The sequence below is a fragment of the Macaca fascicularis genome, chromosome 17 (assembly GCF_037993035.2).
Source record: "Macaca fascicularis isolate 582-1 chromosome 17, T2T-MFA8v1.1".
Taxonomy (NCBI): domain Eukaryota; kingdom Metazoa; phylum Chordata; class Mammalia; order Primates; family Cercopithecidae; genus Macaca; species Macaca fascicularis.
This window is the reverse complement of record NC_088391.1, coordinates 23,430,972-23,456,786: the sequence shown is the minus strand read 5'-3', so window position 1 is coordinate 23,456,786 and position 25,815 is coordinate 23,430,972. Positions and strand designations below refer to the sequence as shown.

Sequence of the window (25,815 nt, the reverse complement as noted above, 5' to 3'; positions counted from 1 at the left end):
TATTCTGGTTGTCAAGGAGACAGGGAATCCGTTTGCTTAGCTTAATGCACAGGTACACTTAGTAAGCACACCCAGCATTTAGATTTCTGGACCTTTACCAAATCTCTACATCTCTGCCCTAAATCTATCTTGAGTTTAGTCATTTGTGGCTTATTCTCTTCATGTTTCTCTTATCTCTACCACCCCCTCAGCCTATGAAACTGCTGACATAAAATGAAATCCTTTGTGATGAGAGAGTTTCAGCCAGCAGGAGACTCTGCCCAATGTTGGCAATCCCCTAGAATGACAGACAGCAAAGAGAACATCTACAGCTCAGCTCCCAGCACCCTTTCCTCTGCGAGGAAAGTAGAGACTTTCCTCAGCCTACAGATCAGCTTGTTCAAAGGACAAGTGACTTACATGGAGTGATGTGGTTGTAAAAGGCTGGAGGAGGGAAAGGGGCTTGGAGCCAGAGAGGAACACGCTGGAGTTGAGGGCAAGAAGGCTGAAGCATAGATATTGGTTAGATTAGACAACATTGAGTGTTGTCAAATGCAGGTCAGAAAGTGACAAATGTGGAATTCTGAGCAGGAAGGGAGAGAGGATGAGATCTGAGGAAACATGGCAGCAAAGTGTCTTGGATCCAGGTGCTGGGATGACAACGTTTGCCTGGCAGGATGGTGGGAAAAGTTATGGGTCTGGCTAGGTGAGCCTCGCCAGCTGTTCTGTTTCTCCTGGGATCTTCTATGGAGCCTGTTTTGCTTCAGTCAATGGGTAAACCACTACAGAGACATAACTAGACTCCTTGTGAGTGTTCCCCGGGCCTCATTAACCTTAGACCCAAGTGAGACTGATGACTGCAGACCAGATTTTGCTTGCTTAGCTGCATGCCCCTGTGGGACTTTGGTCCTCCTTTCACAGTATGAGCCCCTCCCCGCCCCAGTATCTCTGAGAGTTCCAAGGCTATGCTGCCTGTGCTCAGTGGTCAGCTCGGCTGTATAGACACTGCATCCTCTCTTCGTGGTCTCCTCTTCTAAAGGGTCCCACATGAAGTTGCTTGGAATAGAGAAGTTTTGTGGATCAGGTTTGAGTTACATATAATCCTTTCTCTTCAAGACATACTCCATAAATGGATAGTTAGGGTGAAGCCCAACAAAAGCCACCCCTCTCTCTCTCCCATTATCTTCCTTCTCTGGGATCCAACCTCCTTAAGAAGACACACCATGTTCATTTCTTCCAGTCGGCCTTCTTTTATCCTTTCCTCCCCCATTACAGTTCACCAGTTGAGAAGGCACGTTCAGCAAATATATTGTTGCAGATGAATAAATCAACAAATACAGATATATTCTGAAGATTTTGCATAAATGAGGGGAGCAGATGAAGGGTCAGGCACAGAAAGTCCCCTAGGAGAGGTGAGTCGGGTCAGATGGAAAAGGGGCTGAGGGCTGAGATTACTGGAGATGGGGAAGGTAGATGACCTAGGTGCTTCCATAGCAACCTGGGCTTTCCTCTGAAACACCTGCCATAGTGCTGGGACCTTGTTATTGCTCTTTCAGCTGTCTCGCACTAATCTGGGAGCATCAGAGACTGAAGCTTTAATCTCTGTATTCCCAGAACCCAGCTCATTTCCTGATGTGGGACAGGTGTTCAAAACACAGAAGAATGGCTCAGGCAAAGATCTGGAGGCAACACAGGCAAATCACAGGCCAGAGGCAGTCAACAACGCTGCTTGGTTTAGAACGACAGATATATGAAGAGAAATGACAGCCTCGAGTGCAGAGCTTTCACTCAACAATGAATCAGAAGCCAAAATCAATCCTGGAGTGTGGATCTGACAACAGGCCTTGAGAATTAATTTTTAGGTGTTGTATGTGTTGTGTGGCACAGGGAGGGAGAGAGGAGGAAAGAGCTGTGGGTTGAGGAACCCATCAATGAGGTGCTGCAGGAAGTCAGAGTGAGATAAGGGAGGTCAGGGCTGGAGGGGTACTGATGGGACTAAAAGGGAGGAGCAGAGGGTAGGGTTAATGAGCAGGAATGAAAGCTGGATTGTATGAAAGACCCAGAGAGTGGGTTTACTCACTTGCTCCTTCACCTTTCATTCACGCATCTACACCTGCTTTCTTCACCTTTGGGTTGTACAAGTGCCTGGGCTCAGTGATCGTCTCTGCTCGCTATAGGGCAGCAGCCAGAGGGGACACCACAGGCTTCCAGAGGGTGACCATGCAGCACAGTGTGGACTCGAGATTCAGTCTGCCCTGGTTCATGTCCCGATTCTTCCTGTATGGTCTTGGGCAATTTATTTAACTTCTCTAAAGCTCACTCTCCTCATTGGATAATGACCAACTCCATAGGGTTATATGAAGGACTGCCTGAGATAATGCGCTGAGCTAAGAAACACTAGCTATTACATGATAAAGGAATGTTTGCGAAGCACCTGCTTGTGTGTTAGGCACTGTGATAGATGTCAGGATGCCAAGACAGATAAGACCTCATCTTGTCCTCTAGCACCCCAAAGACAACCTTAGGGGAGAGGGAGGAAAATTTGCAAACTACACTCTGTACTGTAATGTGGTAAATAATCTAATAGAAGGATGACATTCGTGCCATGAAATTCAGACAACGAGAATAATGGGGCTTGGGGAGTTCAGGCAGATCCCACAAAGGAAACAGTAATTGAACTGGGCTTTGAAAAGGAGTAGAAATTTGGAAGGTGAGTGGAGGGAGAAATCAAAAAGAATTTCAGATAAAAGGAACATCACGGACAAAAGGAACATCACAGGCAAAAGGAACATCATGTACAAAACAGCAAAGGCTAAGGACCCACCACTCTTGCAGGGTTTTCTTGGGGATGAGCAGAGGCACCACATGCAGGACAGCGGGGCCACAGGTACAGAGGAAGCAGCAACCAACCAGTGAACACTCGTTTCCTCCATCTCTTTGCTGAACTCTACCTATGTCTTCTTTAGAAAGCTTATAGCTCAAACCGAGAAAATGAAGAAACATCGCAAAAAAGGGGAGAAAGAAAGCAGGGGTCCTAATGCCGGGTTTTTGTAACGGTGATTAATGAGTGAATGAAGAGAGAGTGAATGAAGAGAGAGTGAAGTGAGTGTCTGCAAAGGAGGCTGACAGAGGTCACTCGGGGTGAGAGGAGCAGAACCAAGAGAGTTCATGTCACATAAACCGAGGAAGGAGAAGTCTCCAGAATGAGTTTGGTCAGTTACGTCAAATGTAATGAGAGGTCAGAAAGGGAAGAATGTTGCCAGGGCTGCTTCTAGTGGCCTTCGGCGGTCTCCTTGGAAGTTTCCATGGTAACAGTGGCTGTTGTGCAGAGCCTGGCCCTCCAGTGTCTGCCACAGCTCGAGTGACATTTCTTCTTCCCCTGGTATCCCCACTTGCCCTCTGCACCCCCACCCCAGGACACCACCAGGTCCACAGTGTAGGCAGATCCCAGAGAGGCGGGAGGAAGAGGGTACCCCAGCTCTACCCAGGGACCACCTGACAGACTCAGCCACTCCCCCTGGAAGGCCCCAGTCACCTGAGCCTTCTGGAAGGTTGTAGCCTCAGGCAGGAGAATCTCACTGTCATGAAGGACAGCTGCCTGACACTCCCGATTCAGCTTAGGGGAGCAATGAGTTAAGACCAAAATAAAGCACGGCAAAGGTTCCTTATTTTACTGTGTAGCTGGGGTTGGTCTTCAAACTACCTGGCAAGGCAGTTCTCCCAGGAAATGACTTTAAAGGACTCAGACCACAAATATTTAATGACAAATAGACTTGGTTGTCAAGATAAAGTCCTACAAGAATGGGTCACTCTCAAATGCACTGGTAAGTAGTGAGACCACACTACATCCTTACAATATCCACCTATTCCAGCACCTATCATGAAACTCAGGGAGCTTACAGTTCCCAAAAACTACATATTGGTGGGCTTGCCTTTGCTTGAATCTTATGTCAATACATAGGATATGGACTCCTTCTGCTTCATAGTGGAAACCCTGAAGACAGAAATTACATTTGAAAATACAGTAATACAGTGGAGAAGACAAACACAGTATGTTCCTTTTTTTTCTTGCTTCCTCTTCTTCGCTCCCCAAATTGCCTCATATTTTCTAAAATTTAAACAGTGAATCAATTCTGAAGAACTACCGTAGATAGCAATGTAAACTAATATGTTAATGTTTAATTCACTTTTGGTTTACCAGGCATTGAAAACTTTGAACAAAATGGACTTAAATAAAGATAAAAGATGGATGAAAATCTTAATATAATTTTGGTGGGGAAAAAAGGCAAAAGCAAAGGATTAAGGAGGAAGTAGTCCCATCAGGGACTGGGCTGTATTTTCACTGGTTCTCATTCTGCTAGATCTTTCTCACTTGCTAGTTGGTCACCAAATATGAATCTAGCATCTGCTAATTGCAAAGTAGAGTATTTAGCATGTGAGAGTACAACAAAGAAGAATGATACTCTAAAAACCCCCTCATCTTCACCTATCTCAGAGATCCTTTCCTGGCCCCCAGACGAGGGCAGGGCACCCACTGTGTGCTTGTGCAACACCCTGTGTGTTTTTGTGTCTATTTCACAACAGCTATCATGCTTGTGTTTACTTGATCAATATCTGTCTCCCCACAAATTGTAAGCTCCAAGAGGACAATGATTCTTGGTGGATCGATCCTACCTGTATCTGGAACATCTCATACACTGCCTGACACACAGAGTAGGTCTTCAGTACACAATACATGAATGAATGAAATGAGCAAACAATGGAAAATAAACACCATTTCTAGGTTACTGAGATAATTAATTCATCCCTCTTCTGAAACAGCAATGGAAGTTAGGTCCTTCAAATATCAGCTCACTCCCCACTCCTCCATATCCTTCCTTTCCTTTCCTTTCCTTTCCTTTCCTTTCCTTTCCTTTCCTTTCCCTTTCCCTTTCCTTTCCTCCTTCCCTCCTTCCTTCCTTCCTTCCTTCCCTCCCTCCTCTTTCTTTCTTTCTTTCTCTCTCTCTTTCTTTCTTTCTCTTTCTCCTTTCTTTCTCCTTCCTTCCTTCCTCTCTCTCCCTCTTTCCTTCCTTCCTTCCTCTTTCCTTCCTTCCTTCCCTCTTTCCTTCTTTCCTTCCCTCCTTCTTTCCTCTTTCCTTCCTTCCTTCCCTCCTTCCTTCCTCCTCCTATTACTTCCATATGCCTCACTTGCCACCTCTCCCACCAGTCCCTCAAATATTAAAAGAACGACATCATCATTAACAACAAAATGCACTCTGTCTGCGTCCTGGAGGAGGAGGTGGTGTCTTCCTGGACTGCACAAGCACAAGCCCACATCCTTGGCTGTGCTGCCTGGGGTTTTTATGTAATAGGAACACGTTGATTGGTATGTTCTCAGTTTGGAAAGAGAAGCCATGCCTTGTTGTGGCTTTGAGTTCAGACCATTTTTCTTTCATCTTTGAAGATGACAAGCGCTATAAGCAAAGGAAGTCAAAATGAGCCTGAATGCTTCAAGCTCTAGGCAAGGCAGGAAGAATGCTGTGCGGTGATATTGTTTAGAGAGAGACTCGGTAATTGCTGTACTGGAGAGCCGACATTTGCAGAACTCAATTGTGTGGCGTCCGACTGAGTAAGTTAGCAAAATAAAGACAGATGGCAATGGATTAACTCCAACACGCCCACCAAACAATGGCAGCCAAAATGGAGAACTGTGGTGTGCTCTAAAACATGCTTTCTGGGAGAGTTCACCCAGTCCCTCAATTAGATGCCACCTAGTGACTGACCAAAACATTGCATCTTGCACAACCCTGTATATTTAGGACACAACTTAAGGAGACCGTACCATAGATTGTTTGGCTTTGTTTTCAAAAGACAGAGCGGAGATATGCCAGGTCATGGCCGACTTGAAAACTTATAGTTTGATGTTTCGTTCACTGAGAAATAATGGTTGAAATCTCTGTTCTTCCTTGTATGCTTAGAGGAAAATAGAAAAACAAAAAAGAAAGAAAACAAATCCTGCAAGACAGGCAACTGCCTTTGATTTAGAAATGCATGATGTAGAGATAGATAAAAGTTTGAGGACAGTTTGTACATTCTGGTCCTGGATTTATACAACTGAAACTGAGGAGGGCAAATAATTTCATTACATCTAAACAGCTCCAGTTGATTATGAAGACTCTGTGGATCATGAGGAATTATGAGGTGAGCTCCAAGGCTGGGGTTGGGACCCTGTGGTTATTCATGGTTGTCTGCCATGCTGCAGAAGAGGAGAGTGGTGGAAACTGGGTCCTTGTTGAACAACCATATGTCAGGCTAGGAAATCTCCTAATCTATTTAATCTTGAGTGTTTAGAGAAAGATTTCTCTGTATTCCTGAGAGTCTGCGGGCAGAAGCTGAAATAGGCATAGAACATATAGAAAAGGTGACACTTTTCCATCTAAAGGAGAGATGAAGAAATAATATGAGCAATTTTGTTATGATCTACCAAACTAAGGTTTCATTATGTTTGCCCCTCATTGTAGAAGGCACTGTTTGATTGCCAATTTGCACCACTACCATATATAATTTTGTTCTGGAGTATATGCCAAGAACTTTGTAATGAAACCCTGGTTATTCCTAACTATAGGATTTATTTTCCAAGTGAAGGTCTAGACAATTTTAGTAACTGGCCCAGAGTGTATGAGGTTGAGAAGGGAAGGAGCTTTTGTTCCCAGGCTCCTCAACCACTACCTACCATGGTGGGCTGATGTTGCATTTCTTGCTTTTCCCTAGCAGTCAGTGCTCCTGGCGAAAAGAGAGATCCTTTTCTCTTTTGACCCTTAACATCCACTGGTGACCAGCAAACAGTGCCAGCTATGTCTACAGATCTGGGGGACATGCAGCGTGGAGGGTCTGGTAATTGTATGGTTAATTGGTCTAGGTCTGCCCAACAGAGTCCATGTGTCAGGGTAAGAACCTGGATCCCCAGCTGCTATACTTCTGTTTTCTCAAGTAACTCCCTAGAGGCCCATGTCTTTTGAGCTCAGTTTATTACAGGGCAGAAAGCTGCACACACAGGCATCAAACTGCTCAGCCTTTTCTAGTTTTAATTCAACTTAACACTCATTGATTAACTGAATGCTTATTACCACGCAGAACACTGTGCTAGTAGGAGTCAAGCCCAGGAGTCAGACGAGGGTTCTAGCTTCAGCGCTGCATGGGGCGAGGGATTTTGCTGTCAGAGATCTCTGCTTCCACCTCAGTTGAATGAGAATACAGAGCTCAAGTAAACCCTCTAAATTCCTTTCTTAATCTAAAGTTTTACGGCTTTATGAAAAGAATGCTTGAAAAATGAGGCTTGGTTTCAGATATGATGTGTTAAAAGATGATAACTTTATTATTTCTTCATTCAAAAATATTTTTTGAGTACCCACTAGTATGCAATGAACAAGACAAAGCCCTTGACCTCACAGAGCCTACAGTCTACTTGGGGGAGACAATGAACAGACTTAGCAGTAAATGCAAAATAAAATATACCAGATGTGCTGTGAAGACACAAGGCAGAATAAGGAGAGAAAGGGAGAAGGACCAGAGAAAGCCGCTCTGACTGATGTCGGGGAGAGGGGTATGTGAGGTCTGGAGAGAGTTCTGGGCAGAGATAGGTGCAAACTTGAGGGCTGTGGGGGAGAGCAGGCTTGGCACACTTGAGGAACAGCAAGGGGGCACTTAGATAAATAGTTTACTCGTCGTCACGTGCAACCTACCCATCTAAGGAGCCTAGAAGAGTACCCCCAAGGAGACTGTAGTTGGTGAATGTCCCCTCTGTGCCAGGCACTATCCTGGGTGTTAGGGGGTGCAGAGATGGGAAGGAGACACTACCTGTGTGGGAGAAGTTCACATTTTAACGAACAGTCAGGGATGCCAATATGATGAAAGAAGCACTGTGACTAAAATTGTGGCTGAGGACAATGGGAATTCAACAGAGAAGGTTGAGTTCAACATTTTAGCTGGGTCTTGCAGGATAAGGGGAGAATTGGACAGGGTGGAGATGAGGGACTAGAGGTTGCAAGGGCAGGCCCACCTGGAAATGTAAAGCGTAACTGGGAAATAATGAGTCAAGGTCCAGGTTGGCAAAGCACAGGGCAACAAGACTTTATTGTCAACAAAGCCAGAATGGCTTTTGTGTCTCATCTGCTTTGATGTGAGTATCATGTTTGGACTTTATTCTGTAGGCCAGTGGTCCACAATATTCATTCTTAAGGACTCTCTTTAAATACTTTATTTCCTATGGCTCATGTGTCTTCATAGATTTGTTTTTAATCCCCCCAAATATTGCAATTAGTAAGAAGTAACTAATTTGTTTCCCCATTCAAAAAAGTCATCCAACCTTCATGACTTCTAATCAGAGCCACAGATAACTGTGAAATATAGCATGTTACCACACTGAGTTGATCAAATTAGTCCCATGCTCCAACCTGACTGCAAGGGAGGCTGAAATATATGGGGATACACAAGGAATATTTATCAATCACTAACTAACTCTGCTACATGGCATAAATGTGTAATTTTGCCCCTGGATTCTTGGAGTTCAGGGGAGTCTTCAGTTGAGAATCCTACTCTGGCATTAAGAAGGGGAGGAGTGATGGGATTGGTTTGTTTTCCAGAAAGATCACTCAGGTGGAAGGTCAGAGGATGGGCTGCCTGGGTAGACTGGAGGCAGGATGACAAGTTGGGAGACTCTTACTACTCCAAATAAGAGAGGAGGAAGGCCTGACTCAACACATTGGTAGTGGGATGGAGCAAGGAACAGGCTCAAAAAATAGTCTGGGATTAAAATTCCTCCGTGTTGACGACCAGGTATGCCATGCATGGGAATGAAGTGTCAGAGTTGATTCTTGGGTTCCTAGGCTGGATGAGTCAAAGGCACTGTCACGACCACAGCATGAATCACCAAGAGAGGCAGGGCCAGGCAGGCAGGACCCTCTTTCCCAGTGTGCAGGAATAATGGTTGCTAGTTATTCTTTTTTCCCTTCTTACCTAATAATTTGCCATACTCCTTTCCCATCCCAGAAAACACAGGTCTGAGTCACAGCTGTGGGAATGCAAAAGCCAAGACACCCAAGTAAAGGCAGATCTGGCTGGAAGTTTTGGATCTAACCCAGGCATCAAAAACAATCTTAGCTCTACCCATCTAGGCTTAGGTGCTCTGTTGAGTGTCTGGGTCAAAGGCACTTACAATGGCCACCGTGGCCATCCCCTGGTGCTCCTTCTTCTCTTCTATTCACTTTCCTTCATCAGGTTTCTTCTTTTGGACTCTTCCCACTTGTCCCTACTGACCTTGCCAATTTGCACCAAGCATTATAGCAACCCCCTCAATCACTTGGGGAATATTGAAATCGAATGTATTCAGGTACTTATTCAGAAACCCAGTCTGTTCTATCTCCCACTAGACAACAACCTCACCTGTGGAGAGACCATGCCTTCCCAACTGCTGCAAAATAGAACCTTTCCCACCCCTTTCAATAAAGGGCCTACACTCCTTAATAAAGTTAGCCCACTCTGGACATTAGAACCCTGAATGAAAAAGTCAACTGCATTTCTCTGCTTGAAGCATCTTCTTCTTAGCAGAATCTGCATGATAGGGTTTCTTTGAACTTTATATAGGCAAATAAAAACAAGAAAACTTGAGATGAATTGAAACCACACTTAGAAACAAACTCTGCTCAGTTTGCTGAAAGTCCATCCTGTCTACTCAATATGATGAACTATGAATAACACATAATACAACATAATGCTATAGCCACAGTGTGGGACCATTATAATGGATATCAAAAGAGAATGGGCTTGGGCATCAGGGAAAACTCGGTGCTTGGGTTCTAACTCCACCATGTAGTGCATCTTACAGAGCTTCACTATCCTTATCTGCAAATGAGAGATCCTACAAGGCAAATGGCAGTGCTGTGCTCAGCTTAAGCCCATGATATGTAGAGCACCTAGTGTAGGCCTTGCAGAGTAAGAAACACTCAATAGAAGGTAGCTGGTGCTGCAATTATTCATCCAGTCCCTTCCTGATGATGTTATGGTGTAACCTGAAATGTTTCTGCCTTCCTTCTTATGTAGGTCCCGTTCGCTTGTTATCACCCTGACTTTATGTCCTTCACCGATCCTCATCCATGCCTCACACCCAACCTTGATGGGCTCATCACTTCCTTGTCTTAGTATTAAGTGCAAAGGGTTCTCTGTATATTGTTTGCTCAAAACTTGAACCAAAAAGTAGTCTACATCAACTGCTTTTGTACATACAGATTGGGCTCTTTATGTTCCTATTTGCTGCTCTATGAGACCAGGCAAATACTGGAGGGGAAACATGCTTCTAATTCTCCCAGAGCTGCCTCAGAATATCTTGTGGTAGAGGAAGCAGAGCCAGAGAAATGTGTTTAGCTTGAAATAAATGATTACACTACTCATCGATAAATTACTATAGGGATCCAACTTACCATGAATTATTCATGTTAGCTACAGAGAAGCTAAGGTTAAAAACTGGACTATTGTTGCCTTGCTGCAGATTTTCTATTCAACCATTGTTCACTCATTTATATGTGTAGGAGCAGTGAGTACAAGGCTGTGTGGTATGGGCAGCACTTAGGCTTCTGTTCCACATATTTGGTATGTTCCCAATATAGTTTGGATGTTCAAAGCTGCTCCATATAGCCTTTCAAGAGAAGGATCTGTAGAAATATACCAAAGCAAACAAATACATACAAACATTAAATGACACACTTTTTTCCACCTGGGCCTGCATACAGTGTATTAGCATCTTTACAGTGTCTTAGTGCTTTGATTTCCTTTTACAGATGTTTGATCAACATGTGGAAGTAACCAAAGCAAACCAAGAAGAAGAAAGTTACATCTTGGAAGAGGCAGTGTGGTTGGAGGGTGGCTGGAATAGGAAAAATGTGCCTGGTGGAAGAGGGAAGGGGTGGGAAGCAGGCTGAATTGCATCTCCCCAAATTTCATATATTGAAGTCCTAACCCCCAATACTTCAGAATGTGACTGCATTTGGAGATATGGCCTTTAAAGAGGCAATTAAGTTAAAATGAACTCATTAAGGTGGACTCTAATCCAATATGAATGGTGTCCTTATAAGAAGAGGCGATTAGAACACAGAGGGAAGACCATGTGAAGACACAGCAAAAAGGCAGCCATCTATAAGCCTAAGAGAGACCTCAAAAGAGACTAACCCTGCTGACACCTTGATCTTAGACTTCCAGCCTCCTGAATTGTGAGAAAATAGATTTCTAGTTGTTTAAGCCATCTAGTGTGTAGTATCTTGTCACAGCAGCCCTAGGAAACTAATGCACTTGTAGTCACAAGTGAATATTTCACAAGTAAAGAAGCTACACAAGGCTAGAATAAATGATTATGTATCTATAAAATATTGTGGGTAGGTATGTTGTTATTTTATACAATTTGAAAGTGCCCTATACCTCTATGCCTACAATTATTGTTCAAGTTTAAATTGTTCAAGATCTTGGGGTTTAACTCAGGCAGAATCATACTCCAAGACCCCTCTTTTAAAGAGATATTAAATGAGTAATTCTCAAACTCTTCCTTCTAGGTATTCTTAAAAGCAGATCAGAAAAAATGGACGCAGCAGTGAATTTTCCTGGAAAGGGAGCCTGGACTAACCTGACTTTCCTTAAAGTCAGGTTTGAGATATAATTTACATAAGTAAAATTTTTATTGTACAGTTGGTTGAATTTTTACAAATACATTCAATCATGTAACCACCATCACAATGAAGGTAAAGGATATTGTCATCATTCCCAAATTTCCTTATGCTCCTTTGCTGTCAATTTCCTTCCTCTACTCCCAGCCCCTGTCAACCACCAAGCTAATTTGTACCCCTGTAATTTTGTCTTTTTCAAAATATAAATGGATTCAGACAGTATGCAGCCTTTTGTGTCTGGCTCCTTCTGTATTGTTTAAGGCCTGTTTTCCCCTTTTTTATTGGTACATAATAGTTGCACATATCTTTGGGGTACATGGATATTTTCATACAATTATACAATGTGTAATGCTCAAATCAGGGTAATTGGGAAATCTGTCACCTCAAACATTTATCTTTTCTTTGCATTGAGAACATTCTCAATCTTCCAGGTATTTTGAAATTTACAGTAAATTATTGTTAACTGTAGTTGCCCTACTGTGCTATCAAACACTAGAAGTTATTCCTTTTATTTAACTGTGTTATTGTACGTATTAACCAAGTTCTCTTCATCCCCCTTTCCTCTCCCCTTTCCAGCCTCTAGTAACCACCATTCTGTTTACTACCTCAATGTATTTTTCACCATATATGAGTGAAAACATGCAGTATTTCTAATTATGTGCCTGGCTTATTTCATTTGATAACTTCTAGTTTCATCCATGTTGCTGCAAATGACATGATTTCATCTTTTTTCATGGCCAGATAATATTCCATTATGTATATATACCACATTTTCTTTATCCATTCACCCATTGATGGACACTTAGGCTGATTCCATGTCTTGACTATTGTGAATAGTGCTGCAATAAACATGGGAATGCAGATATCTCCTTCACATACTGATTGTCTTTCTTTTGGGTATATACTCAGCAGTGGGATTGCTGGATCACATGGTAATTCTGTTTTTAGTTTTTTGAGGAATCTCCCTACCATTTTTTGTAGTTGTACTAGTTTACATTCCCACCAATAGTGTAAAAGTATTCCTCTTCCTCTGCATTCTCACCAGCACTTGTTATTTTTTGTCTTTTGATTATAGTCATTTCAGTGGGGATAAGGTGATATCTCATTATGGTTTTGATTTGCTTTTCTCTGACAACAGTGATTTTGAATATTTTTCATAGACCTGTTGGCCACTTGGATGTCTTCTTTTGAGAAATGCCTATTCGCATCTTTTGCTCATTATAAAATCGATTTTTTTTACTGCTGTGGAGTTGTTTGTGTTCCTTATGTATTATGGTTCTTAATTTCTTGTCAGATGCATAATTTGTGTCCCACCATTCCGTAGGTTGTCTTTTCACTTTGTTAATTGTTTCCTTTGCTATGCAGAAGCCTTTTAGTTTGATGTAATCCCATTTATCAATTTTTGCTTTTGTTGCCTATGCTTTTGGGATCTTACTTAAAAAAAAATTTGCCCAGACAAATGTTCTGAAATATTTTCCCAATGTTTCCTGCTAGGAGTTTTATAGTTTCAGGCCTTACATTTAAGTTTTTAATTAATTCGGATTTGATTTTTATATATTAATACAGATAGGAGTCTAGTTTTATTCTTCTCTATATGGATATCCTGTTTTCCTAGCACCATTTATTGATGAGACAGTAATTTCCCCAATGCATGTTCTTGGCACCTTTCTTGAAAATTAGTTGGCTGTAAATGCATGAGTTTATTTCTGGGCTTTCTATTCTGTTCCATTGGTTTATGTGTCTGTTTTTATGCCAGTACCATGCGCTTTGGTTACTGTAACTTTATAGTATATTTTGAAATCAGATGGTATGATGCCTTCAGCTTTGTTCTTTTTGCTTAGGATTGCTTTAGCTATTCAGAATTGATACGAATTTTAGGATTTTTTTTCTATTTCTACGAACAATGTAATTGGTATTTGGATAGGGTTTGCATTGCATCTGTAGATTACTTTGGGTAGTCTGGACATTTTAACAATATTAATTCTTCCAATCTGTGAACATGGGCTATCTTTCCATTTTTGGGGGTGTGTCATCTTAAATTTTTTTTCATCAGTGCTTTATCTTTTTCCTTGTAGAAATCTTTCTTTTTTTTTGGGACAGGGATGGTGGCCCATGCCTGTAATCCCAAACATTTTGGGAGGCTGAGGTAGGTGGATCACTTGAGGTCAAGAGTCCAAGACCAGCCTGACCACATAGTGAAACCCTGTCTCTACTAAAAATACAAAATATAGCTGGCTGTGGTGGCAGGCACCTGTAATCCCAGCTACTTGGGAGGCTGAGGCAGGAGAATAGCTTGAAACCAGGAGGTGGATGAGAGAGTGAGACTCTGTCTCAAAAAAAAAAAAAAAATTATTTCTCTCCTTTGCTTGATTTTATTCCTAGGTATTTTATTTCTTGGTAGTTACTATAAATGGGATTGGTTTCTTGATTTCCTTTTATTCAGATTGTTTGCTGTTGGCTTATGGGAATTCCTCCTGATTTTTGTATTTGATTTTGTATCCCACAAATTTACTTAATTTGTTTATCAGTTCTAACAGCTTTTTGGTGGAGTCTTTAGTTCTTTTCTAAAACTAAGACCATTTTATCTGTAAACAAGGATAACTTGACTTCTTTCTAGTTTGGATGTTCTTTATTTTTTTTTTCTCTTATCTAAAAGAGATTTGTTGTATGATTCTAGAAACTATTTGAATTTTATATTCAATGCTGACATATATGTTATATATATCAAAAGTTGAGTAATATATCTATGTTTGTTCTAGTATTAGAATACATTTAAACCTTATATTTGAAACTTACACAATTAAATTACTTAAATGCAACCGAATAATAATTAAACAAAATTAGTACTCTGTGAAGATGCATCATTTTCAAATTTAACAACATCTCTACTAATTATAAAGGTGTTGTGTTAGAAGACACCCCCAAGAAAGTTCAAAGAGATATTCATTAAATACCAAAAATACATGGAGCAGGCAATAATGAGCAGTAGCCATCTTACCTTTACCAGAGATTGCGATTATAAGTGTCTTACACCAATATTATATGTGAAATAAATGAAAAACATTTTTAATAAGATATATATTCAAATAGGCCACATGAAATGCTCAATAGTAATGGGTCATTGAAACATCACGATACACTAAAGTCTAAAACCAGTACGTAACAGTAGGAATAATAGTAGTAATGGCTGTGGGTCACTGATATTAAGTTAGTAACCACTAAGCCAGTTCCTTACAAATGGCGTCTTTTGTGGTTGGTTGTTTCCCTGGGCATGACTCATTTGTCGGATATGTTTAATATCTGCCTCTGTAATGTTTATTTTTTTAAAAAGTTCTTGTATGAAGGTTGCTCTTTCCACCGAAGGTCTAGGTTATGGATGAGATAAACACAAAAAAGAAGAGGCACCCACTTAGTCAGTTGGACAAGCTTCCTGGGCTGCTCTTCTCAGCCATTCGTTACTGAATTCTTTAAGATCCAGATCAAGTATTTCCTCTTCTATGCTCCCGTCATGACCCACTCCCTAGCCCAAGGCAGAATGATTTTTTCTTACTTTTGGCCTCTCATAACACTGTGCACATATAGTTATCACATTTTATGGCAATTAATTCTTCTATGTGAGTATCTGTTGCTATACTTTCGTCTACTTGAAGACAAGGATTGTCTGACCTCTATATTACTAGATCCTGCCATACAGCAAATCCTTAATAAATATATGCTAAATTTAGTTGAACCTTGCTGGGCACAGTGGCTCATGCCTGTAATGCCACCACTTTGGGGGGCCAAGGCAGGCAGATCACTTGAGGCCAGGAATTCAAGACCAGCCTGGCCAACATGGTGAAACCCTTTCTCTATCAAAAATACAAAAAAATTAGCCGGGAGTGGTGGCGCATGCCTGTAATCCCAACTACTTGGGAAGTTGAGGTAGGAGAATCGCTTGAATCCTGGAGGCGGAGGTTGCAGTGAGTCAAGATTGTGCCACTGCTCTCCAGCCTGGGTGACAGAGTGAGGCTCTGACTCAGAAAGAGAGAAAAACAGAATTTAGTTGGCCCTTGCAATCCATGATATGCCACATGTCACAGAACCCCCAAGTCAGACTTATGAGAACCAAGAACTGGCCTGTGTAGATGGAAAGCTAGTATCCATTTTAATTTGTGCATCAGGGCTCAGGTTTTCTGCCAGTCTGCCAAGCTTTTGACCCAGATTCCTTCTCTGAGCCTATTTGCCCAGTCCAACTGCAAGTATAATTCCTGCTCTGACCCAGATCCACTGCCTCTTCTTGTTCCAGCTCACCAAGGTCTCCTGGTTTGGCCCCATGTATGAAATCTAATATGTGACCAAGGCAACCCCATTGAAGAGCCTGGCAGGGCAAGCCGGCACTGCCAGGTCCCAAGTGATACCCAACTCTCCTGGATGTCTGCAAGGCAATTGGGAGGGCCAAGCAGAATAAAGTTTCACACGAGTATTGGGTCAAGTAGCTCATGTACTGCCCACAGCAAACACTGAGGCAAGAAGCAGTTGCAGGTGTGGGCCAGGGTGAGGCTCAGGAATAAGCAGATTTGTGGGTTGTGATTTCTTGCTTGTTCCTCTGGCTGTGCCCATCCCATCTATGGCAAATAGACAAAACTGGAACAAGTGTTCATGGAAAAGGAAAAAGGAAAAGGAAGCACAGGTAGGTCCAAACAAGGTAAACGGATGCATTCTATTTAGCCCCAGTTAGGGCTCAGTTACGCCTTACAGTGAGTTCAATAGTCGACCCCCAAAGATGTGGCCACATTCTAACCCCTAGTTCCTGTAAATGTGAACCTATTTGGAAAAGTGTCTTTGCAGATGTAATTAAGTTAAGGATCTTGAGGTTATCCAGAATTTAGGGTGAACCCTCAATTCAAAGACAGGTAATAAGAAAAAGGCAGGAGATTTGGGACAGAAACAGACAGAGGGAGAGGGCCAAGTGAAGACAAACACAGATTGGCATTCTGCTGCCTAAAGACAAGGAATGCCTGGAGCCACCAGAAGCCAGAAAAGGAAAGTAAATTCTCCTCTAGAGCCTTAAGAGGAGCATAGCCCTGTTGACACCTTGATTTCAGACTTCTGGATCCAGAACTGTGAGAGAATAAATTTCTGTTGCTTTAAACCAACAAATTTGTGGTACTTTCTCATGACAGCCCTTGGAAACTAATGAACCTCTCCTTTGTTTATCTGCCAGAGAAATGGGTTTGTATTAAGTGTTTGGGTCTATGAAGAAGGTTCTCAGAACATTAGACAAGAAAAGGCAAGCCAGAAGGGATGTGACTGGCCCAGAACCACAAAGAAACAGCTTCTTTTCTCCCCAGATTGTCAGTTGAGACCAGAAGTATCCACAGGAAGGTTTCTATTAATCAAGTTAGTTTACCCTAGAAAAGATATTCCACTTACAAGACAAGTAACAGTAATGGAAATAATATAATTTCTGAGAATGACCCATATGTGAGACATTGTACCAAGTATTCCAAGTTATGTCCATTTTTTCTAATGAGAAAATTGAGGCTTAGAATGGTTAGGCAAACCTAGCTATAGTGCTTCACTATTTGCCAAATGAAGTTCTAAGAACTTTATAATTATTAACTCCTTAACCCTCATAATGGCCCTATGAAGCAGGAATTATTATTCTCTGTTTTACAGGTGAGAAAACTGAGGGACAGACAGGTTACATAATGTGTCTAATGTCACACAGCCAGGAAGTGGTGAAGCTAAGATTCAATTCTAAGAAGTCTTGCCCCAAAGATTCTGCCCTTAACCTCTACCCCATAGCTCTAGGGTAAAGAATAGGGATTTGAATTCAGGTGTATCTGATCCCAAATCACAGGTGTATCTGACAGGCACTAATACGGAAAGAACATGATGTTCATTCCGTAAACTGCACTGCTTCTTAAATAAACAAATGATGGAGTTGCACTATGAGCAGCAGTCCTGCCCATATGACTGTCTGTGACTGCCCTGGTCCTTCTTGGTTGCAGGCTCTGAGAGTCTTCAGCCAACAGGTTGATTCCTCCCTTTTCCGTACACAATCTTAAGTACAACAGCCAACACAGATAGGGGCTTAGACCCAGCCCCTGGCAGAGCTGGGCATTGGTTCTGAGGGCAAGTCTCTGGGATATTGCAAAGGAGCCCTGGCCAACCCCTTCCCCATGCTGTCACATTCATGTTTGCCCAGTTGTGTAACTGAGAATTTCATTATTTTAACAAACAATTATCAGGTTCGTATTGTATGCTCTGCAATGTACCAAAAACTGCAGATACAGTGAAGGCCCAGGTGGCCCAGGCATACAATTCAGAAAGATATGTACTATCAAGGAAGAATAATATCAATAGTAGCCACTGTTTTTAGAGTGTTTATGATGTGCCAGTCATTATATAATCCTTGTACATGTGCTGCTCTGGGAGAACACAGAAGGGTTGCCTAACCCAGTCTAGGGAGGTCAAGAAAGGCTTCCCGGGAGGTCCTGGTGGACACCTGAGGGACAAGTAGGCATTATTCAAGTAAAGAAAGAGTGCCAAGGAGAATGGTCTTCAGGCAGAATAGTCAAGTTGAAAGAGCACACAGCATATGCTGTAGAGAGGGAGAAGAGTTCAGTATAGTTGGGGAGCAAGGCAGGAGGTGGGAGTAGCAATGGTTGTGGCAAGAGAGTATGTCTGGGCCGGGGGTCGTGGCTCACACCTGTAATCCCAGCACTTTGGGAGGCCGAGGCAGGTGGATCACGAGGTCAGGAGATTGAGACAATTCTAGCTAACACAGTGAAACCCTGTCTCTACTAAAAATACAAAAAAAATTAGCCGGGCATGGTAGTGGGTGCCTGTAGTCCCAGATACTCAGGAGGTTGAGGCAGAAGAATGGCACGAACCCGGGAGGCGAAGCTTGCGGTGAGCCGAGACCGTGCCACTGAACTCCAGCCTGGGTGACAGAGGGAGACACCATCTCAAAAAAAGAAAGAGAGAGTATGTCTGCAGGGACAAGATCATCATGACCTTATAAGCCATGCTGAGAGTTTACTAGTCCAGCTGAACGGGAGCCCTCCATATTAGTGCCTGTCAGCAGGACCCTTAGCATCTTGCAGCTCTTGCTGAATTCTCTGTCCCTTTTCTAGTGTGTGGAGTCCTGATTCCAGATGGATGGACAACCCAGAGCTATTGCCTGACTACCCATCTGACTGCAAGCACTACCACTTCCCAAAAGCCCCTTGGATACTGACAGTGGCCTGACTGGTGCCCAGATTCACTGCCTCCTGTGGACACCTTCAATTTGATGATTGGATACTATCAGCTGTGGAGAGCAGATCCACAGGAGAGTTACTTCCTAAATAAGTAACCGGCCCAGCTGTCCTTCCTCCCCACTCTCTGATGCCTTAAGGAGTCCCTGAATGCTCCAGGAACATATCTACCCTCTCCAGGTTAAGAAGAGATTCAGAGCTGTGTGTCTTGGTGAAGTCTGCACAGCTGGTCAGTGGGACGGGTCCCTGGTCTTGTGACTCTATGTCTAGAGCTTTCTCTGCTGCTGATGGCTCTCTTTGCCAGGGACACTTACATTCAGTGATGGGTCGAGGTGGGAATAAAAAGTCTAGCCCCCTTTCCCATGGGCTTGGATCTTTGTCGTCACTGCAAGGGGCTCAATTTCTCCTTCCGAGAGATTGTTCCCTAGAGCAGACCCCAGTACATTTCCTGCATGTGAATCTCAGACTCACATTACCCAAGCCCTAATGATGGGGAAGATGGTGTGGTGATTATACCTCACTGTCTTTGAAGATTGAGCCTGAGCTGATATTGACAAGAATGTTCAGCTGGTGGCAAATGAATTAATTGACTTATATTTACTGCTTATTTTCAAATATGTTATTTCTTTATTTGAAGTTCCCATTAGGAAGAGAATACACAAACTTGAATTTCACAAGTATGTGTGAATTACAAAAGTGTGATAGATTTTTAGTAAGAATACAACTTTAGGCTGCTTTCAGACATTGATTGTTCTCAGTAAGGCATGGAATCTGGGTTGAGATATATTATCTTTTATGTTAGAACTGTAAACTGAACAATAACTAATTAATAATTCACTAATAACTGTTGTTACCTATTTCTTCCCAAAGTCTAAATATATTATAAACTCTATTATTAGGCTTAGTAAGAATATAGGATCTTTTGGGAAAACTAATATCCTGATAAATAGAGTTGTCACATTTCCATAATGCTTTACCAATTTTTAATAGATTTTAAAATAGTAAGATACATTTCATACCAAAAGTCTGAGGCACATAGTTTAATTTTATTTTTGGTAATTCCAAAGACATTTGGCATATGAGTAATTATCTATGTGTTATAGATGTGCAGTGATAACAGTTACCAGAGAATGATAGATAAAGCCAGTTTTAATTTGATCGTATCTATGATTATGTTGTATGAATCTTATTTGAATATAAATATAAAGACAGTTGTAAATATTGTTAAATGGGAATAGAGCTGCTTATGGGTACATCAGTAAACTCACTGATTAAAATTGGATCAGGCAGATTAAAAAAAGTTCAAATTAAGACAGAATTCACATATGCTGTATATTAGGTATAAGTGATCTGATTTATATTGTAAAGAGTATATAGCCATGTATCCAATATACTATTCAAGATATGGAACATCTCGAAAGCAGGGATTATGTGGGAAAGATCTTTTGGATTTCTGACTTTCCTGGACAGTGTGTTCAGCTCCCTGATAGGACTTGTTGGCAGCTGAATCCTGATGCCCCTCCACCTACCTTCTCATGTTTCTTGCGACTTCCAGCGCTGTTTATTGCATCTTTAGTCTGCTGATCCTCACCATAAACAGTTTTTGCCAGATTAGAGGCCATTTCTTTCACTTCCCCAGGCAGGGGCTGTTTCAGTCTTTTCCTTCTCAGTAGTTTGTTGTTGGTTTACTAGTTTCAAATGATCTTTCCTCACAATGAACACACATGGTAGTCAGACTTCTCCACTCCCACCAGAAGCGCTCCGTAAACCTTTGTTTATAAATCTTGCCAGCACAATCCTGGGTGATGAGTAGGGAGCAAGGAATAAGCTTTGCTTTTGTGGATGGGAACCTTGGAGAAAGTGAAGTTAAACAGTTTCCTGGCTAATGAGTCTGACACCAACAAGGATTATATGACCCAGTGTATGTCATTGGTTTGAGTTTTTTTCCCTCTAGCAGGACAGAGAATATGGTAGAATTGGGGAGACAGTTATCTTATGTTTTTAAGCCTCTTGATTTTTCTCACCTCTACTTGAGAGGCTACTCCACAGGCCAGGTGTGAGGAAGCAAAGGCTGAGAGTAGGACACAGCAAGTGGGAAAAGACATAGAGAAATTTGATTTGAGAAGCCTGAGGTCTTGGTGATATTTTTAGGAATTAGGAACAAGGAAGCGAGAGCGAAGGGTCAAAAATGGACCAAAAAAGTCAAAACAACAGTTCTTCATACTTCTTACATTTTTCTGTTCACATTTCTTGCAATTTTATCTTCAGCAACTTAAGAGTTTAATTTAAATATAGGTTAACATTTTTAAATTTGACTTTCAGGATCAAAAAGATGATCATGAAAAAGTTATAACAAATTGAGAGAGGCAGAGCAAGATGGCAAAATAGAAGCCCCCAGTGATCATCCACCCTGCAGGAACACCAAATTGAACAACTGTCCTCACAGTAAAGCCCCTTCATAAGAACCAAAAATCAGGTCAGTGATCAGAGTATCTTGTTTTAGCATATTAAGGAAAGAGGCACTGAAAAAGGTAGGAAAGACAGCCTTGAATTACCTACACCACCCCTCCCCCATCCCTCACCAGCAGCCAGGGAAATGTAGAGAGAGAATCTGTTTGCATAGTAGGGGGAGAGTGCAGTGACTGTGGGATTTTGCATTGGAACTCAGTGCTGCCTAGTCATAGTGGAAAGAAACATGGGGCGGAACTCAGCCGTGCCCATGGAGGGAGCATATAGATGAGTCCTAGGGAGAGGCAAATTGTCCATCCCAGCAGTTGGAACCTGAGTTCCAGTAAGCCCTGCCACCGTGAGCTAAAGTGCTCTAGAGTCCTAAATAAACTTGAAAGGCAGTCTAGGCCACAAGGACTGCAATTCCTAGGCCAGTCCTGGTACTGTACCGGGCAGGGAGCCAGTGGACTTGGGGTGCATGCAACCTAGGAAAACACCAGCTTGAGGTAGTCAAGGGAGTGTTTGAGTCACTCCCCCAGCCTCAAGCAGCATGGCTCACAGCTCCAAGACAGGCTCTTTCTCTCCACTTGAGGAGACGAGGGGAAGAATAAAGAGGATTTTATCTTGCAACTAGGATACGGGCCCAGCCACAGTAGGAAAGACTACCAGGCAGAGTCCTGAGGCTGCATTCCAGGCCCTAGCTGCTTGATAACATTTCTAAGCACACCCTGGTCCAGGGAGGAACTCTCTGTCTTGAAAGGGAGGACCCAGTCCTGACAGGATGTATCGCTTTCTAACTGAAGAGCCTTTGGGCCCTGAATAATCAGCAGTGATAGCCAGGCAGTACTTGCTATAGGCATTGGGGGAGACTCAGAGCTGCGCCGGCTTCAGGAGTGACCAAGCACATTTCCAGCTCTGGAGGTTATGAGAAGACATCCCTTCTGCTTGAAGAAAGGAGAGGAAACAGTAAAGGAGACTTTGTCTTGCAGCTTGGGTACCAGCTCAGTGGGATAGATCACCAAGCAGGCTCCTGAGATCTCTTATTCCAAGCCTTGGCTCCTGGACAGCATTTCTAGACCTGCCCCGGGCCAGAGAGGAGCCCACTGCCCTGAAGGGAGAGACTCAGGACTGGCAGCATTCAACAAAGCTGACTGAAGAGCCAATGGTCCTTGCGTGAACATCAGTGATAGCCAGGCAATACTTGCCCTAGGCCTGAGGTGTGGTGGCCATAGGGAGAGACTCCTCTGCTTGAGGAAAGGGGAGGGAAGAATGGGGAGAACTTTGTCTTTTGGCTTGGATGCTAGCTCAGTCCACAGTAAATAGAGAACCAGGTAGATTCTCAAAGTTTCCAACTCCAGGCTGTGGCTCCTGGATGACGTCTCTGGACATGCACCCCAGGGGCAGGGGGAACTTGCCTGAACTTCCTGAAGGAAAGGACACAAGTCTGGCTGGATTCACCACCTGCTGATTGTGGAGCCCTTAGGTCTTGAGTGAACATAGGTGGCAGCCAGGCAGTGGTCACTTCAGGTCTTGGGTGAGACCCAGGGCTATGCTGGCTTCAGGTCTGACCCAGAGCAGTCCAAGGGATGTTGGCCTCAGTGGTGCTTGTGCCACCCCTACCCCAGTTCCAGGAAGCTCAACAGAGAGAAAGAGACTCCGTTTGTTAAAGAAAAATAAGGGAAAAGAGTTTTTGCCAGGTAATCCAGAGAATTCTCCCGGATCTTACTCAAGACAATCAAGGTGGTATCTCTATGAGCCTGCAAGAGCCACAGTATAACTGGGCTGAAGATGTACCCTAAAGCAGATACAGCTGCAGTGAGCAAAGTCTTAGATCACAACACCCAAGTCTCTTTGAATACCTGGGAAGCCTTTCCAAGAAGGACAAGTACAAAAAAGCCCAGATTGTGAAGACGAAAATAAATACCTAATTCTCCAATGCTTAGACACTGATAAATATCCAAAAGCATCAAGACCAAATAAAATAAATAAGGCACCATTGACCAATCCCAGAGAGAGAGAGATATGTGACCTTCCAGACAGAATTCAAAATATCTGTTTTGAGGAAGCTTGATGAAATCCAACATAACACAGAGAAGGAATTCGGAATTCTATCAGATAAATTTAGTAAAGAGATAGAAATAATTAAAATAATCAAAATTTCTGGAGCTGAAAAGTGCAATTGGCATACTAAAGAACGCATCAGTGTCCCTTAATGGCAGAATTGATTAATGAGAACAAAGAATTAGTGAGCTTGAAGACAGGCTATTTGAAATTACACGGTCAGAGGAGACAGAAGAAAAAAGAATGAAAAACAAAGGATGCCTACAGGGTCTAGAAAATAGCCTCAAAAGGGCAAATCTAAGAGTTATTGGCCTTAAATAGGAGGTAGAGAAACAGAGAGAGGTAGAAAATTTATTCAAAGGGATAATAACAGAGAACCTCCAAAACCTAGAGGATGCAGTATACAAGAATAGAACACCAAGCAGGTTTAATGCAAAGAAGTACCCCAAGGCATTTAATAATCAAACTCCCAAAGATCAAGGATAAAGAAAGGATAAAGATCAAGGATAAAGAAAGCAGCAATATAAAGGAAACAAATAACATACAAAGGAGCTCCAATCCATCTGGTATCAGACTTCTCAGTGGAAACCTTACAATCCAGGATAGAGTGACATGATATATTTAATATGCTGAAGGAAAAAAAACCCCAAAAACTTGTATCCTAGAGAGGTCAAGCAAAATGGCAGAATAGAACTTCATCAGTGGTCCCTCTGGCAAGCCCACCAATTTAACAACTATCTACACACACAAAAAAGCACCTTCATAAGAACCAAAAATCAGGTGAGCACTCACAGTACCTGGTTTTAACTTCATATCACTGAAAGAGGCACTGAAGAGGTAGAAAACATAGCCTTGACTCCTGACACCATCCCATTCCCATCCTTCTGGCAGATGCAGCATGGTTCAGAGAGTGTCTCTGGTCACTGGGAGAGGAGAGTACACAAACTGTGAGACACTGAACTCAGTGCTGTCCTATTATAATGAGCAGAAAGAAAATCAACCCAACTCAGCTGTTGCCCACACACAGAGGGAGCATTTAAACTAGCTCTAGCCAGAGGGCAATTCCTGATCCCAGTGGTGGAAAGCTGAATTTTCCCAAACCTCACCACTGTGGGCTAAAGTGCTCTTGGGCTCTAAATAACCTTCAAAGGTATCCTGGGCCACAAGGATTGCAACATATAGGTGAATCCTAGGGATGAACTGGGCCCAGAATTAATCGACTGAGGGGTGGGGGCATGGGACCTCTGACACACCACCTGGGGCAGCTAAAAGAGTGCTGGCATCACCCCTACCCTAACCTCAGGCTGCACAGATCGTGGCTCTAAAAGAGACACCTTCCTTCTGCTTGAGTAGAGGATAGGGAAGAGTGGGGAGGACTTTGTCTTGCATCTTGGATCCCAGCTCAGTTACAGCAGGATAGGGCACTGGTCAGAGTTGCAAGGCCTATTTTCCAGGCCCTAGTTCCCAGATGACATTTCTAGACATGCCCTGGGCCAGAAGGGAAACTGCTGCCTTGAAAGGAAGGACCCAGTCCTGACTGCATTCATTACCTGCTAACTGCAGAGCACTTAGGCCCTGAATAACCAGCAGCAATACCCAGGTACTATGTCAAGGGCCTTGGGTAAGACTCTGAGACTTGGTGAGTTCAGGTCAGATTCAGCACATTCCCAGCTGTGGTGGCTATGGGGCAAGAATAAATAATCACCTGAAGGTACAAAACTCGCTAGTAAGTACACAAGAAAACACAGAACACTAACACTGTAACTGTGGTGTAAGCTACTCTTACCCTAAGTAGAAAGACTAAACGATGAACCAACCAAAAGGAATAACTACAACAACTTTTCAAGATATAAACAGTAGAATAGGATATAAAATCGAAACAACAAAAAGTTAAAATGCCAGGGAATAAAGTTAAGGCACAGAGTTTTTATTAGTTTTCTTTTTGCTTGTTTATTTATTCAAAGTGTTGTTATCAGCTTAAAGTAATGAGTTATAAGATAGCATTTGCAAGCCTCATGTTAACCTCAAACCAAAAGAAATGAATACACAAAAAAATAAAAAGCAAGAAACTAAATAATAGTATCAGAGAAAATCACCTTCACTAAAGGAAGACAGGAAGGAAAAAAAGAAGGAAGAGAAGACCACAAAACAACTAGAAAACAAATAACAAAATGGCAGAACTAAGTCCTTACTTGCCAATAATAACATTGAATGTAAATGCACTGAACTCTCCAATCAAAACATACAGAGTAGCTGAATGGATAATAAATAAACAAACAAACAAATAAGACCTACTGATCTGTTCACTACAAGAAACACACTTTACCTATAAAAACACACATAGACTGAAAATACAGGGTTGGAAAAAAGATATTCCATGCCAACAGAAATGAAAA

The 25,815-nt window shown here is 42.4% G+C and overlaps 1 protein-coding gene across 16 annotated transcripts in view; it reads left to right on the top strand.

Annotated features, from left to right (window-relative positions):
• LOC102146375 (uncharacterized) overlaps positions 1-25,511 on the top strand; it is a 68,587-nt gene extending 43,076 nt beyond the window's left edge. For 10 of the 16 annotated variants that reach the window (XR_012426916.1, XR_012426917.1, XR_012426918.1 and 7 more), the window contains one exon: positions 11,556-11,885. The gene's annotated coding sequence lies outside the window, so the exon portion shown is untranslated. The other 6 variants (XR_012426911.1, XR_012426907.1, XM_065533198.2 and 3 more) reach the window with 4 other exon arrangements.
• Positions 25,512-25,815: the final 304 nt, after the last annotated feature.